Below are 15,073 nucleotides of genomic sequence, written 5' to 3' on the forward strand. Positions count from 1 at the left end.
GTGACAGATTGATTGGCACGTGGAACTCCCACATTGCTGGGTGATGGCAGCAGGGACATTATGTTCCCACATATTTATTGGAACACAGTTTTTGTACAATTAGACCAGAAAAAAAATGAAGCATCTTTGATGTGCCAAGCCCTGAACTGGGTGCTATGAATACTGTGATGAGAAGGATGATGTCACCACCCATGAGGAGCTTACAGTATAGTCAAGGGAGACAGGAGGTAGAGAATTGAATAAACAAATAAGACAGTTTCTGGTGACATTTGTCATAAGCAGAAAACACATAGGGAGATATGATAGAGACATTTTCCTCATTCTTTGAGATTGAAATTTGTTATATATGGGACCTGTGTGGCTCAGAAACATGAAATGTGACTGTCACTTTCACTCTGACAGAGGTGTAAGGTAGGTGGAGGAAGACAGAAGATTCCTATTTTCAGAATAGGAATCAATGACTTGGGGCACCAAATTGTAAAAATCTTTATTTAAATAAATATTTTTGACTCTAAGTGTATTGCTGTATTTATAATACCAGGAAATTTTGTGTATAACAAATTGAATATGCTCATTATCTATTTAAAAAAAAACATCCTATACATTCAAAAACAAGCACAATTATAAACATACAGTTGATCCTCACCACCGTAAAGAACAACAAACATAATATAAACATACAAGAGTTAACATATCTTCAACTTCAATAGAATCCAAGAAGATTAGGCTTGTACTTTTTAATATAAACAGTGAAGTCATCATTTATGTTGATATAAACCATATTTTTCAGAAAAGTAAAATGTATTATTGTTCAGTTTTCTGTAGAGACATCCTTTTAGATTGTTTTAAGGTTATGTTTTAAATGATTTTATTTTACTACTATTATTCTATACTTATACATTAAACATTAATATTTGCTGAGGGAAAGTAATTTATAAAATGATTTTTTTAAAAGACTACACCGAGAGATTTTCCTAAACAAAGATAAATATTTTAAACTAATACCCTCTAAAATTTCACTTTGGAAACATGAGACCATTTGGAGACTATAAATGTGCTGTTCAAGACTGTTGGCTAAGCAACTCTAAACCCACGGATTCCTTGTTAACTAAATGCTACAGCAATGGATAAAAAAGTATGATTGCTTTAATACCCCCTTTTTTCCATGTCCTTACACTAGACAACAGTGTGGATTTGAAAGACAATTTTATCTTTTAAGCTCTTGAAAATTTTGAGTCTTTGGTATTTGTGCTCTAATCAGATGCAACAGAATTTTGAAATTTATTTTCAAAAATCTTCTCCTAGTGGTAAAGTGGAAGAAACATTAACATGAGAAGTATAATATTTCTAGAAAAGACACAGTATAATATTCTAGGCCTTTATTCCTCCCAGTTTTGCAGACATAAGCCTCAGCTTTTTAAAGGCCTTGGCAGATGTTAAAATGTATAGTGTTTATGATGATGATGGTACATATAGTAATGCAGTGAACACAGAGCAACTGAGAATCCGGAACCGAGTGCCTTAGTATTGACTTTTATTTTGGCGTCCCAGACTTGGTAATCTTACATATAAACTTTGGGGAAGTTCAAAATCACAGGGAATGTCTAAAATCTTTGTCTGAAAGTCTTTTTGTTCTTAACTGTCAGAGAATATAAAAAATCAGCTGTGGTATTTTCAGAACTATCCAATTTCAAATGCCCTTTTATTCAGTGCTTTTATGACCAGTTGCTTGACAACATATAGATATAGTTACTTCATGTAAATCTGCTATTAGTGTTGGGATATTTTTCTGGACATCTGCTGTTATATGGTAGTTCCCAAACTATACATATTAAACTGGCTTTACTCTTTTGCCTTTTCACTGATTTGAAAGATTTTTATAACAGAAAAATCTTCCTCCACATACTATTTTTGAAGTCTTTTTTGAGACAAGTTTTAATTGCTAGATGCATAATGTATGCTGGGTTGCTTTAATAGAGATTTAACATTCATTAGACATTAAACATGTTATATGCAAACTTAAGTTTTAAAAATCTCTGATTTTGTACTAATTTGAATATCTGAGACTGATTTTTTTGTTATACATAAGCTAAACCTTTTAAAATATAGTCATTCTAAAACAGATTTTTTAATGAAAAATTTCAATATATATATATGTATGTATGTGTATATATATATATATATATATATATATATATATCTTCTAGTAGTAACTGCTACTAATCTTAATTACACCAACGATTAATGACTAATACTAATCATTAATCTCTCTTGGCTCATGTATGCATTTTGTTAATTTAAGCAGTATTGGGGTTATATTTATATGCACATTCATACATTTGAGTTGTTCATAAATGCTCTGCATTTATGAATTTCTTTAGGGTATTTTAAACTTATAGGTAAGAACATGTTTTATAATAGTTCTATATTATATATCTAATATTTAGAAAACACTAAAGAAAAAATACCCATATAAACATTTTTTTCACTATATTTTTTTGGTCTTAATAATTATTATAGGAGAGAATAGATTAATAATGCAAAAGGTCAAGAATAGAAGAAAAAAGTAGGATCAATTCAACACAAAAATTTATGTAAATGACTGAATTTAAAATAATCACTTACTAGATCTTCTAAGTTTAGCAAATACCTTAAAGCCAAACGTTTAGACTGTTAACTTGGCGGAGAGAGTGACTTTGAAGATAGTCCAGGTTAAAGCAGTTGTATGTTTGAATTAAAAACAATGGGGCATGCGGGTCCTACACAATTCTAAGGGATTTTTCTTTTTCCTTCTAAGAAAAACACAGTCCTGTGGATCACCAAGTCCAGATTTGTACAAAGAAAAACTAGTTCAGGGCTGAGACTGAGAGCTGATACATTTCAAGGAGGACCGGCCGGCTGCACTTGTGAGCGGTGACAGATCTCTGTGAAATATAATCCTGATTAAAAATGCATGTGTGAAACCTCTTCGAATAAAGCGCTGTGTCCAACAGCATTTTGGAGCTCCTGCCTGTGAGACGGGAAGACTAATGTAGCCACTCTTGTACTGTTCACTCCATCATTCGCTGGCTGTTTCACATTTCTGAAATGCTATCTTTCTATAACTTTGGATTAGATAGAATTTTGCATTTTTTATTACAAAAGGTCATTGATAAAAGTGAATTTTTAAAATTCAGAAATTCATTGCCTACACACAGGCAGTCTTTTTTATTTTTTTATTTTTATTTTTTTATAAAAGTCTAAGTCAAGCACATGTGTTAAATGATAGTTGTGATTTAGATCAACATCAATGCCTATGATGTTTCGGCCTCTACTACTGCTAAGTCACGTAAAATACAAAAGAGGCACGTGTGCGTTGACTTCATATAGATTAACAACTCTGTTGTTGTAAGTCTATTTCATTCCCAAAGCTGTAATCAACTATTGAAAAATTTAAGAGACTACATATAAACCAATTTTGTTCACTTGGGGTCCAGATTGAAAGGAAGTCAGGTATAAAACCTGAGAAGCTTCCAAAACAGAGATGAGGCAAATCTCTCCAGTTTTAAATGAAAACAAGTAATTCAACTATGGTGAAATCTGAGCAAGTCAAGTTGCCTTGTGTTCCAGTTATTACAATTGTGTGGTTTTGATCCTAAGATCATGGCCTGGAATGCCTAATTATGGCTGTGTCCTTTGTTAGGATCTACACGATGGTCATAGACCATGCAAATAGTCATTCTTTTAAACCTCAGGGAAATAAAGAATTGGGAAAGAAATTAAGAAGTGACCCAGTGGAGTAACAGAGTGTAAGTTGTGTCTGTAATTATACTCTCTCTCTAGCTCATTGTATAATTGGGAGCCACACACATATACACAAATGCACTCAGACAGATTTATAAGAAACAAATATATCAGAAAAATATTTATTGAGCTCCTTCTATAGGTTCCATAACTGATAAAGTTATGAATGATACAGTTCAGTTTGCTTGATGCTCTTAAGTATTTATTTTCAGTGGTTATTTATAAATTTTATTAATATCTCGTGACCAACATCTGTTTTCCCCATCCCTCATCCTAAGCAATCATAGTTCCATTCAATGGATATATTTTTAAAAATATTTATTTATTTTTTCGTTGTAGTTGGATACAATACCTTTATTTTATTTATTTATACGTGGGGCTAAGGATGGAACCCAGGGCCTTGCACGTGCTAGGCAAGCACTCTACCGCTAAGCCACAACCCTAGCCCCTCAATGGATATTTTTAAAGATAGATTGCTTTGTTTAATGTCATTAAAAAAAAAAAAACAACCTAAAGTTTTCTAAATAACAGCTCCCACTGAGAACATTTTTAATGTCATTTATTCAAATAAAATGTAAAAATTTCAGGATTTGCCCTTTGTAGAATGTGTGCAGACATAGTGGTCATGCGAGCCATTTGCTCTCCCCTTTCATGTCTCAGTTTAGTACACTTTTCATATCTGGTTGTCTACAGATCTTCCCAGGAAGATATGAAAATTAACTCACAAGTGCAATGCATTTAGCATAATCTAACTGAAGTGGTTTTTTTCTTCTTAATCATGTAATCAGGAAAGCATTCAAGATTATAAGGGTTCTGAATTTACACCACCAAGTAAGCAGGAGAGAGGAATATATTTGACAGTTTTAAGTCTAAAAGCTGAATATATCACTGTGAAGTATAAGTTGGTTTCTGTTTTTCACTTATTCGAGGAACAGGTATTGGATATTATTGGTGACACAAGGACAATTTTAACTGGAATACTGAAATGAGTGTAGTTTGAGGAATAATTAACACTATTTACTTGCTCTAAATTTAAGATTTAAACATTTTGCCTTAGGTTTTATGATGTTCCCTAATGCACATCTGTATGTTAATAATACCTATTCTTTCTTGTAGCAGGATTAATCCTATAGAATGACTTTTTAAAATGCCTATGGTGATTTTCCTTAAATAAATTCCATTTTTAAGGAATATAGCATATATAGTTTTATAGCAATATATAGAACACAAAAGAATGGACAGAATTCTACAACAAAATATGTTGCAGGTAGAAACCAATGAATAAAAATGACTATCAGTGAGATCAACATAACAACAAAAAGCTTTCTAAAACCTTTAAGACCTTGAATATTTTTTCTAATCCCCTGGTGCCTTTTAACAAGTGGAACTACTTTTTTTTTTTTTAATAAAATTGTCAATGGCTTTTCTTTAGATTTATTGGGAGTATCTGTCTTTTGTGTTTTAACAATATACAAAGCTTTCTCGTGTATTATTTTCCCTGGTGCACATGAACATACACGAAAATGCATGCAGAGAAGTTTGCCAAAGAAAGGCTGTTGATCACCTTCATGTGAAACGTGATTCTCTATGTCTGGTGCAAATACCACACATCTACCGCAGACGTGCTTTGCTGATATCTTCATATTAACAAATGCTTGGATATTCGTAGGAGTAAAATGTAATTTATCCTCATCATTCTGTATATTTTACTTTATTTTCAATTAATTCTCTTGTTATATTACATCTATGTTAATATATGTTTTCATACAAATTCTAAGGAGAGTACTGCCTCTTATTTCCCATCTTGCAGTTAATTTAAGCAGGGGTTTAATACCAATGATCTCCTTTCTTAGTAACAAATATACACAGTGAGTGTTCTGAGATTTATGTGTGAATCTAGAATTCAGGCGACTGGGGATGTGGCTCAAGCGGTAGCGCGCTCGCCAGGCATACGGCCCGGGTTCGATCCTCAGCACCACCTAGAATTCAGAAATGGGTATTTTTATCACTCCTTTTGATTTAAAATTAATTACCAATTATTAACTTAAAAATTCACAATGAGAATTAGTAACCTCTGATTGCTACTTAGTTTATTCTTGTTATTTTAAAACTTTAAGTATTGATATTAATATCAATGTTTTTGAGCAACCTCTCTATTATTAAAAGGTCCTCTAATATTCATAGTCTGAATCAGTATGCATGTAAACAGTGTGTATGTGAAATTTTAAAATTTCTTTCGGATGCAGGGAAATTTTAAAAATTGTAGACTAAATGCTGATAAAAATATTTTTATGATGGCAATTTCAAGAATTATAATAATTTTATGTATAATAAATGTTGTGGTTTCTAATTATAGTTTCAAAAATAAAAGTAAGAGAAACAACTGGATGCGTTCACTTATAAGAACTGTCATTGAATGTTATTAAACATCTGATATTTGAAAAAGACAGTCTTCAAAACAAGTGTGTGTAGGAAACAAGAAGCTGAGACTGTTTAAACTGATTCTAGCTCAATAGAAATAAAAAAAATCTATCATGATTATAAAATAGTAACAGGGATAATGTGTCAATAGAAGAAGTAATAGAGAGGAGAAAATGTTGCAAAAATTGGAAATGGTTTTATTTTAGTGCTTATAAGCATATTGGTCAAGTGCTTCATTTTGAAATGCAATTTAAAATAATGCTTGTTATGATAATTTGGGGTGAAAGGTCCTCCTATATTGTATACCTGGGCAGAGAACATGTGGCCTTTCCTAACTGTAGTTTTCATATATTCTGTGAAACTATGGGCCTTTCCAAGAAAGAGTTGGGGGGTTTCCTTTTTAAATCCTTACCCAGTGATTTTTACCAAAAAAAACCCCATAAAGTGCCTTCAGCAAATGAAATGTAAAAGATTCCAGAAACCCTCTATATAAGAATATAAATGTTGACCCTTATTTGTGATTGACCTTGTTGATATACCTTTCATATGAAGCAGCCATAGGCCTTGAAAGTCTTTTAGTGGCTGTTATTTGAATAACAAATTTATAATCCAGAGGGAAAAAAAATTGTCTCTTCTTAGCATTAACACACAGGTACAGCAAATGGTAACACCCCTGCTGGCCCAGCGCCCTTAGTTAAATCATCAGTTTGTTAACTGCTGTTTGCAAGGTAAACCCTCCCTCTGGAATGAACTTCTTTAAAGCAAAATGAAATAAAATAAAGGTAAGTAAAAGTAAATAGATTTTCCTATTGAAAGTTATTACTTCAGGAATGAAGAAGATGGATATTGATCGGCACCCTCCTTTGCCATTACTGTCGGGCCCACGTAGATAGCTAAGACACTTTATTCTAAGCAAACAGCCATTTTCTCTTCTGACATGGGATTCCAGTGAGAATTGAAAAAAGTAAAAGGTTTGTAAAAACATTTTTCTGTCCTTCTTACAGGGACAATTTGTGTTGAAGTAACAGTTTCTGAGATACTTGCACCTGTTATTGATTTATTTCTTCTTTGTCATGAACAATCTCCTGTTTTATAATACAGTTACCCTTGTATATTGCTCCTAGGCAGTAATTTAGAAATAATTTTTGTTGCAACAATGTCCGGAGGGGCTCAAAATATTGAAAGCGTATGAATCAAACAGTAAACATGTGTATAACTTTTCTAGCTCTCTCTGGTACATATTGATAATTGTGATATTTGTTTTTAGCACTAATAAAAGCACAATATAATGACACACTATTGATATAACATTGAGAATGCAATTCTAAACCCATGAACTCCCCATGGTTTCTGGCAAAATGACCCTCTACTATGACCTTGGGAACCCATGAACTGGAAAGCAGGAAAGAGTGTGAATAATGCAAACTTGACTTATTCAGGTTATAATTTACTGTTGTCAAAGATGGCTGTCTCTGTTGATAAGAAAGCAAATTTGAGTCAAAAATCCAGCAAATCTGAAGAAAAACTTTGGTTTAAATCAATGAGTACCTTTGAAATATAAAGCTGTATATTTGCACACCGTCCACTTTACCGTGTGTCTACCTACACCAGTACACAATTGTTTCCTCTTAAAAAATCAATATGGCTGTGATTTCTCTATAGTTCATTCACTGTTTATGGATAGGGATTAATGGTTGACCTTCCCTTGCCTTCTTGACTTGAACCAATTACTTTAGAATAATTTTTCAGGTTTAACTTTTTATCACATTTTCTGCCATTTTAGTGAATAATATTTGACAGCTAGGAACATCTGCAAAAGTTATTGTTGTTATAATTTGAGCTCAGAGGAACTACTGTCACTGATGCTCTAAGGATCATATTGGCACTACAGAGTAGGGACACACATAAAAAATATGTTTGATTTTTCATTAGAAATCTTCATTTAGTTTGCTTTAACAAAGACAGACTGTTTTGGGAAAACAAACAAACAAACAAACAAACAAAAAAACCAGGAGGTAGAAAGCATATTTGCATTTTGTACAGGGGAAGCCTCAAAGTATTTATTTTTCATTTTGGAATTTTATATATTATTGTTATGCATGAGATAGTTTTTAATCTTCTCTCTTTTCATATTTTTTTTTCTTAAATGAATAAAACAAAAATCTTTGGAAACATTAACATTGCAAACCAGTTTTATGCATCATAGGTTTGTAAGTAATTTCTGATAAAAGTATTTCATTTTAGTGTCCTGATTTCTTATGCAGTATGCACCCAGGGAAACTGGTGTATTGCATTCTCCTTGAAGAAAGCAATGAAGAGAGAAAATGCAGTTAGTCATTTATGTGCATATAACAATATAAATCACAAAGATTAAAGGGAATCATTTTGGGGAGCACCACAATTTTGCAACCAAAGGCACTTAAATAATTACCTTTTTAAGCAACTTTTATTGACTATGCAGAAGGATAAAAAGTAATCTTACTTGTTTTAAATGGCATAAAGCAACCAAATGCCATTAACTGAGTGTTACATTTCTTATTTCACTAAGATTGTTGAAGCTTACCAGAAAGAGATAAAAAATGTATAAATTCAGGAACACTGGCTAGTAATATCCCAAACCATTGTCAGTGGACTCCTACTTTCTCCTGCCAAAATATGTGGAAGCATGCATGGATTGTACTAGATTAGTAAGAGGGGCTCGTTTCCGTGGCATTAGCCAGGTATCTTAGCAACAAGACCATACCAGATTCTAGCAGTGCTCTGTGGTGGTGCATGTAATATCCTGGACATAATCTGTCTTTTAATTTTCTTTGGATTGTAGTGATATTACAGATACATGTGTTCAGTTATAGATCTTTATTTAATAAGAAGAATGCCTTAGCTGAAGATTTGTACTATGCCAGGAGTGGGCAACTCACAATAATGTTGCTGGCGTTTTAGCCCAGGTACTGCCTTGTCTCAGATTTCAGATTGACAGGAAAACTTACTCCCTTCATTAAGATGTGCCTCATAGTTCATATCTTTATGCTGTGGAGATGAGGATGCTGCTGGAATTCATAATACTAAGAACGTTATTTAATGTCAGATAGAATGCAAATTGCTCGTACAATTGAAATGTCATCTAAAACATGCCACCGTATGCAACACCACTTTATTATAAGTCACTGAGAGCAATATCTTAAATTTGGAATTGCACTAATCCTTCATCTGCTTTGTTTACCTTTCATCTATAATAGAGATGTCGAATTTCCTCCAAACTGGATTTGCATGTTTTAACTGCTTGCTCACACAGCTCAAGATGTGTGGGAGGACCATATAGGGGTACTTCCTTTGATTTTCTTGTCTTTTGGTTGTTTGTTTAATGCAAATTAACAGCAAAAGATAGCTTTCAAATACAAGACAAAATGCCATGTCAACCCTTTTGGGGAAATAAGCTAAAGCTTATGGAAGAACATTTGATTATTTAAAGGACGAATTATAATACAAATATGCTGTCAGTTTATTGGTAATTGATTTTCTTGGTAATTTAGTTTCATGTGGTATTTTCTTGCATTTAATTGAAACAATAATAATTCTATAAGATTCATTTTGTTCACAGTGAAATGACATATAAGCTATTTAACACTTTTGTCATGCTTGCTTGGCAAAAACCATCCAGAACAATTGCCTTCCAAAATAAACCTACCCTGACATAAAGAATCTTGTTTCTACAGAAGGGTTTTTAAAACTTGGATTCTAAATATTCTTCAAAGATGGTAGCTTATCTTTTATAGATCAGTTTTTGTACCCAAGAAGGCCCAGGACACCTCTTTAATCAGTCGCAGGGTTTTCCATGAAAAGTCACATTTTTACAGAGAAGAGGGCGGTGAGAACAAAAAAGGGAAGAGAGATTAGAGTCCTTAAAACCTTACTCCTTCTTCTGTCCCCTTTTCTCCCTCTCCCCTCTCTTCTAAACACAGCCTCCCCAAAGAATTTCACTTCTTCAGTAGCACTTAGCATCTTTTGATGGGCTGCGGTGGAAATTCTGTTTTGTATTTTTTTTTGTATTACGTAGTATTTGCATTGTTTACAACGAAGTACTCTATATCCCAACATACTCTGTTAGAGTGAGGAGCTCTACCATGAGAGATTATTTCTTAGTGGGGAAATTAACATAAAACTGAAACGAGAGTGTTAGGACTCCCAAAGTTAAACTCTTTGTGTTGGTTATATGTCTCTATGTCATTTGGTGTAAGAATCTATATACAACTTTAAAATATTTATTTATATTTACAAAAGCCACTTTAATAGGATTATTACCATGATGCTATAACATTCACTGTGGGTTAAAGGTCTCTAGAACTGCTAAGAATAGTTTCTGAAAGGGCTGTCTGAAGACTTCATGTCTTAGAATTACTTGGTATATTTGTGAAAAATTTGGATTCCTATGTTTTTGCTTAGATTCATTACACAAGACTCTAAGGATTTTGAATTATCTCCAGATTTTTCCTTTTGCTCATTAGAGTTTGAAAGGTACAGAATTAAAAAAATGAATTACAATTAAGATGAGATTTAATTGTCATTATAAGGGTTAAGCTTAGCAAATTAGTCCATGTTATGTTACATTCTATATATCATATAATATACAAATATACTCTATATAGTATTCATATAATAGCTCTTGTATTTATTACAGGCTATGGATATGTTACATATATGTAGAATTTGAGGTTTTACTAAAAAATAACTTGAAATGTGGAGCTTAGGAGTTTTTTAAAAGCAAGTCAAAATGATACAGCTTGTTACAGTGTATCATAAAAAAATCATTTAAAATTGAAAATGACTCAAAAATGTTTATTCTCAACCTTTACCTTTTTTTATATGATAGTTGCTTCTCTAACTTCTTATTTTTATACTCTGCCATCATCTCAAATTCAGTCTCTCTAAAATCAAAACACGGGATCATATTTCTGATTTCTGAAGTTTGGTTGTTGATACTACCATTTCCCTTGTTACTTGTGTTCAAAACCTCTCAGTGATCTATATAGGGTGCAGGAAAGATGTAGGATTTCTAGCCAATTTTGCACATGGCATCACCAGGAAGTTGGTTTATTTTGAAAAATAGGCGATGGATGGGTTGAAAACCATCTTTTGTTCAAGATATCAAGTCAGATTAAACAACACCCAATAAAATGACACATCCTGCTTCTAATCAAGTAAAAGGAGAGAATATGAAACTTTACAAAAGATGTTTGGATTGTATTAATGAAACTAGCAGAAGGGCCCTAACTGAAGCTCAGTGATAGAGCTCTTGCCTAGTGTATGCTAGGCCCTTGGTTCAATCCCCAGGATTGAAAGAAAAAACAAAGCAGAAAGAACACAAACAAATGGTAGATTTTTATCTGATAAAAATCAAGACCTCCATGTTCCTCTGGATGAGGTGAGAGTTGCTGATTTCATCTAAATCATGGGTTTACATAACAGACTATTTCATCTTTTAAGCCTTCATAAAAGAAAGTGCATTGAGTTTATTGTTTTGAAAAAGTGGCAGGGTGACGTTTTTGTGTTCCTTTCTCCCTGATGCTTTTCCTATGCATAGTTTACCCCTGGAGATGAGGGAGAGGAGCAGCTGTTGACAATGAGACCTAAGGTGGAGACTCTTGGCATCCTGCGGTGGAGACCCAGGGGATGAGAGATCCAGCTTCCTAATTTTAAGAACCTTTTTCAGCTGGGGTGGGGGTGCAGAATATAAAGAGTGAAAAGCAAACCTCATCTCCATCTTGACCCTGTCCTCATTGAAGACCTAATTAAAACCGAACAGTAGAGATTGTATAACATATGGTCTTGTTTCCCAGCTAACAGTAGTTTGGCTGAAACGTGGACCGCACCACCCTTCTAACAAGAGGCATTGCTACTGGAGACAAAATCTGCTTCTGGATGGAATCTTAGGGCAGGGCTGTTTATCTGTGACAATGTTTCATATTAAGTCATGCCCTGCTGTAGGAATGTTGACAAGAAAGCTCATGAAAGTTATGGAGTCAGTAAGAAAAACACCAACCTCTTGAAAGGACTGATATTTATCCTCAAGTATCATCATAAATTTTAGTATTACTACTTTAATTTTTCCAAGCATAATTGTGAACTCCATGTAAAAATAAATACCTTATAAAAATAAGGTAGCTGGTCAGAGTGTTGGGAATCTGTGACATGAGATGGTAGCAGGCATTTCCATCTTTTCAGAGAGGGTTCTTCTATGCATATTTCATATTCTGCAGAGTGGTTTGGTCATTTCTATCATCCTCTTCATGTGTAATATAAAAGGGAGAGTTATCAGAAAATTAATGAGAGTCCTCAGACCAGCAAATTCATTGTAGCCCTACTACTAGACAACTGAGAACTCTCAAAAATCAGCTATTAAATATTACCAATGAATCCTGAGCCCTTCCAATGTACAAGGGACTTTGCCAAGCATTTTACCTGACTTATGTTTTTCAATCTTTATTACACCCCTGTAAGGTAAAGTCTGTTATTATCCCATTTTAAGGATGAGCAAGAAGGTTTATGAGTTTAAATAACGTGGATAAAATAGTGAGTTAATAATAATGATAATGATAATAATACAACTGTCCTTTGGTTATATGAAAAGGAGTAGTTCCAGGATTCCCCTACCTTGGGTACCAAAATATGCAGATGATTAAGTCTCTTATAAAAATGACATAGTCTTTGAATATAACCTACATACATTTTCCTGTATACTTTAAATGATCTTCAGGTTACTTATAATACCTAATACAATGTAAGCACTAAGTGGTTGTCATACTGTATTGTTTAGGGAATAGTCATAAAAAAAGTCTGTATGCATTCAATACAGATGTACTATTGTAGACCTACAAGGTAAACAATGTTTAGACAGTGAGTGCTAGAGAGAAACCAAGGATCTGGGAAATGGAGCAAGTCAGAGTACTTGGCATATGGCAAATTCAAGTATTGTTTTCTGGAACTTTCTAGAATTTTCTTTTTAAAATATTTTCAAGGCATGATTGGTTGAATCCTAGGGTGTGGAAGCTAAAGATATGGAGGCCCAACTGTCCTTATAGACAATTAAATTGAGGCCCAGAAAGATTATTTTCCTAAATCACAAATCTGGCAAAACCAGGCTGCAAAATTAGGTGTTCAGGCTTCAGAATCTGTGCTCTTTACCACTAAGCCATGCCAGAACATTGCAGATCCAAGTTTTCACTCCTCACTTCCCAAATTCAAGCTTTCACCATCAGTACCCAAGCAGTGCCCATGAAACATACTTTTTTTTTTTTTTTGGACAGTTTTTATATATGAATGTAGACATTAAGAGTACTCTGTTGCTATGATAAGTATCTTTTCAACAGCAAAGCATTGAGATTAAAGAAGTAGAAAATAAGAATTGAAAGATTTGAGCAAAGAAGAACTTTGAGAAGTTCATCTCTTCATTTTGAACCTTTTGGTGAACTTTATTTGAATTTGTGTGTAGATTAGTACATTAAGTGAACTATAGAAAATTATACAATTGGCATCTTTTTTGTGGTTATACTGCTTAACAAGTAAGTTATCTCAAAGAAAATCAGCCCTATGTCAAAACACACAGTATTAAGTTAGTTATGTGTCTTTACTATTAGTGGGCAAAAATGAATATTTTGCTAATCTTTAAAATTATTCCAATCAGCATGTGGCACAACAGCAGAGATTCCTGCATGACTTAATCTTTGCTTTTAATCTGAAATTGATTTCACATTTATAATTATTGCTCTACTCTGTGGTTTAGACCCATACTAGCTACGCAAAACAATAACTTGAGACTAGAAAGGACTTTAATCATACTATTTTTATTATTATTGAATGATAAAAATATGTCACCAGTTTTATGATGTCATTTCAAACTTGAATAAGCCTAGACCACTTATTGAAAAATCCTGGGTAATTTTAAATTGATGTTGACATTTAAAAGGATTGCCTGTAATGATAGTGTCTTGTAGCTTTAAGTAGCAGTCTGAAGTAAATATAGTAATAATTATGGTTACATCTTGATCACTTGCCTTTTCCTGTTTATTAACCTTGTAAAGGAGCATATTGTTAGAGTCATCTTTAATTCATATGAAAAATTAATCCTTTTCCATTCCATCTGAGACCTTAAAACAGAGATGGAGAATGTAAATTCAGTGCTTGAACTTTTTTTTTTTTTTTCCGGAAGGGATTTTTGCATGGAAAACTGAAGCAAATCTACTAAAAGCCAAATACCTTCATCATGCATCAGTGTTCAGTGCCTTCTAGTACTGTCTCCCCCAGAAGGAGCCTCAACATGTAGGACCATCCAGCTTATCCCAGGGCTTGCTGGAACCAGCTACTGGCTGAGCTGTCAAGATCAGCCCATTTAAAAAGAAAATAACAAAAGACAAAACTTACCAGCTAACCTGAATTGTTGATCCCTGGAGGGTACTCTAAGAAAGTTGGAAAAGATTATGTAAAATAGCTCTCATATGTTAAGACAGGAAAAATTACTTACTGCCTCTAAATACAAAGATTGTAAACAAGGTCGCCAATTTTTGCAAAAAAAGAAAGATCAGCTGTATGAGATCAGCTTTCCAAACCCCACTTAGCCCAAGCTATGCCCTCAAACGTAGCTTTCATAAAGTGCCACTGGGTTTAGGCTCATCCACTTGTGTCTGAGAGACAAGGGGAGAAATGGAAGAGATTTCTTTCTCTTATTTCTGAGCCCCTTTCTGTGTTGGTCAGAGCCCAAAGCCTAAATAGACAAGCTCCTTTATCCAAAATCCACACTTCTCTTCTGTCTTTTCATCCTGAACAGGAAACAAAACAGTTTGGCAGTGCAATAATCAAAGAGACAGTAACATTTATA

The 15,073-nt window shown here is 33.5% G+C and overlaps 2 long non-coding RNA genes across 6 annotated transcripts in view; one reads left to right on the top strand and one right to left on the bottom strand.

Moving 5' to 3' along the window:
• The window catches only part of LOC107141396, a 102,483-nt gene extending 97,509 nt beyond the window's left edge, over positions 1–4,974 (top strand). For all 5 annotated transcript variants that reach the window (XR_001503437.2, XR_007351412.1, XR_001503435.2 and 2 more), the window contains one exon: positions 2,798–4,974. This is a non-coding gene — a long non-coding RNA (uncharacterized LOC107141396). The remainder of the gene's footprint in view (positions 1–2,797) is intronic.
• The window catches only part of LOC125619810, a 261,670-nt gene that overhangs the window by 51,932 nt on the left and 194,665 nt on the right, over positions 1–15,073 (bottom strand). The gene's annotated exons all lie outside the window — the stretch shown is intronic.

Source organism: Marmota marmota, unplaced genomic scaffold (assembly GCF_001458135.2).
Source record: "Marmota marmota marmota unplaced genomic scaffold, marMar, whole genome shotgun sequence".
Classification (NCBI taxonomy): Eukaryota; Metazoa; Chordata; class Mammalia; order Rodentia; family Sciuridae; genus Marmota; species Marmota marmota.